This window comes from Saccopteryx bilineata, chromosome 8, assembly GCF_036850765.1.
Source record: "Saccopteryx bilineata isolate mSacBil1 chromosome 8, mSacBil1_pri_phased_curated, whole genome shotgun sequence".
NCBI classification, from domain to species: Eukaryota; Metazoa; Chordata; class Mammalia; order Chiroptera; family Emballonuridae; genus Saccopteryx; species Saccopteryx bilineata.
The window spans coordinates 71,170,092-71,172,709 of NC_089497.1; positions in this window are offsets into that span (position 1 = coordinate 71,170,092).

The following is a 2,618-nucleotide window of genomic DNA, read 5'->3' on the forward strand; positions in this document are numbered from 1 at the left end:
CCTGTCCTGCCTCCCAATCTGATTAGGAAACCCAGCTTTTCACCCCAAGGCCATCCAAAGGCTGGCTGAAAGGTAGCCCTCCCACTTTCTCCTGTTAGTGTGAGGAGGCCTGCCATGTGAGCTTGAATTCTGTCCTCCACAGCCCATCGTACGGGGCTGGCTGTGAGCGTTAGAACAAGAGACGGGGACAACAGGAGGGCGCCTGTGAGGAAGCCCCCAAAGCAAACACCCAACGGCAGACTCGTGGGAAAGACATTTTCAGACTGAACTGATTTTTCTTATACATTGTTAAGAATCTCAATATCCAATATTTTTTATACATATAACTTCAAAAAACAAAACCCAATCTTTCGAAATACATTCTAAAGTGATTTTAAACTCCTAGATTATGCCCAAATTTTGATTTACTTAAATTACAGATAGTCTTAATAGACTATTATTTTTAAAAAGACATAGCTTGCACTACTGTAATGTACTATTAATGAAAACTAGAAAACTTCGCAACATTTCATTTTTTTTATGTAAGGCATGTGCCAAAGATCTTGACAAACAAGGAAGCTGAATAAATGTTAGCTTTCCAGTTCTTCACCTCCATTTGTTGTCTGCCTTCTTTTTTTTTTTTTTAGATTTTATTTATTCATTTTCGAGAGGGGAGAGAGAGAGAGAGAGAGAGAGAGAGAGGCGAGGAGGAGCAGGAAGCATCAACTCCCATATGTGCCTTGACCGGGAAGACAGGGTCCCAAACTGGTGACCGAGCAGCACTCCAGGTCTATGCTCCACCCACTGCACCCCCACAGGCCTGTCTGCCTTCTCAACACGTTTCTCCTGCTTTGTCTCTATTTTTCTGATTCTAGTCTATCCTTGTAAATTTGTTAATTTGGGCCACAGTGGGAAGGCAGAACGCTAAGCCTCAAAACAATCATAACTGGTGGTGGAAGAGGTAGATCGGCCCAGATTACTACCCACTTCCCTTTTTTTAAGGAAACATTTACCAAAAAACACTACTATAAACCAGAAAATCCCCAATTGGGAGTGATTGCTATGTGGAGGAAGAGCTCTATTAAAATAAGGCTCCGAATGTTATTCATGGTTTTCTAGTACACTCTCTGTTTAAATCAGAGAATTTGGATTTTTAGTTCAGAAAAAAGAGAATTATAGACTTCTGGATGTCAACCACTTTTACTAACAGAAACTCACTTGTTTTTTCTAAAATTTCCAAAGGTGCTATTCATTATTTTTTAACAGTAAGTGTATGAAAGTTGGCAACGCCTCTGCAGCCACTGTTTAGCTAGGGCATGTGCCACTTCCTCTCGTGTGCTTCAGCTCTCCCACTTTCCAGAAGTGAGGTGGTGGGGAGAGCACGTGGAAGCTTCAAGAAGGTTTCAAGAGCCCCAGACAATGTCTGGAGTGTCCTACAACTCCTGTTTCCTCTTCGGAACAGGAGCTGTTGTTGTGAAAGCGAGGATGTGAGGACACAGTGTTCCCCAAAGTGACTCAGTTCAGCAGAGAGGGTGTGGCTTTGGAGCGATGCCGCCTCTCCCCGGGTCCTCTCTGCTGGACTCCCATTTCCAGTTAGGCTTCTTGAAGCCTAACCTGAGTTACAGAACACGAGCTGTTTATTCACTCTGCCACTAACCATCCCATAGAATGACTAAAAGAAGGGTCATCTTCTAGTGTATTGAAATTTCTCCCACAGCTAACTGATGGAAAAATAAATGGAATTCAGACCAAAAGGAGAGGGATGATATAGTTCACTTAAATTTAATTTTCTTTTCTACCATCTTCAGTGAGTTATCAACTTGCACCCCTCCCTACCAAAACCAATTATCTTTAAAATTATTTTGAATTAACATTCTAGTAACCAGAATGAACAAAAGTTTGTTTTGAATGACTGGTGGATAAGAGCCTGGATGCCTCATTGCGCTGCAGTGCTGCTCGCTGTCGGCAGTGATGTCTGGGGAGGACCCTGGGGTTGAGTGCTGAGATTGAGACTGGGGAGGAACCGTGTCTCGAAGTGGCCGCCTCTGCCCCAGAGGTTCCGCCTGGTCCTGGTGCTGCCCGTAGTCTGTCTCTTCTGGCTGCAGAAGCCCTGCTCTGCTTTCTGGGTTGGAGCTGGAAGCTGCTCTGTGTGACTCTGGGAAGCTTTGCAGAGGCCTCTTTTGACCTCATCACTTGCCCCTTGCCTTTAGTTCTGCTGCTTGTCCATTCAGCTGTTTTAAACTCAGTTATTCCCTCCTGTTGCGAGTAAGATGTCTTAAATTTACCCTTCTCTCTACAATCCCCTTCAAGAGCATAGAAATCCCCCTAGAGATAATAGGAAGCTTCACTAATGCCTACCTGTTGATAAGCTATTGTATGGCCAGTAGTCGCCTCGGTGGTGGCCATTCACATGCAGGTTCTCATTAGATTCAGGCAGATGGTAAAGAAACAGTAGAACCAAAAAATGGTGAGCCATTCTTTTATTCAAGTCTTGTACCAGCCGATGAGCAAACACACAGGGAAAACACTTCCCTTTCATTCATTCAGAGCTCACAAAGCCTTGACACATTCTTCGGTTCCACAACCAGGAGAATCTTCTCCAGTTCCTCCTGGAATCAAAGGCCTCGCTAGTTCCAGCG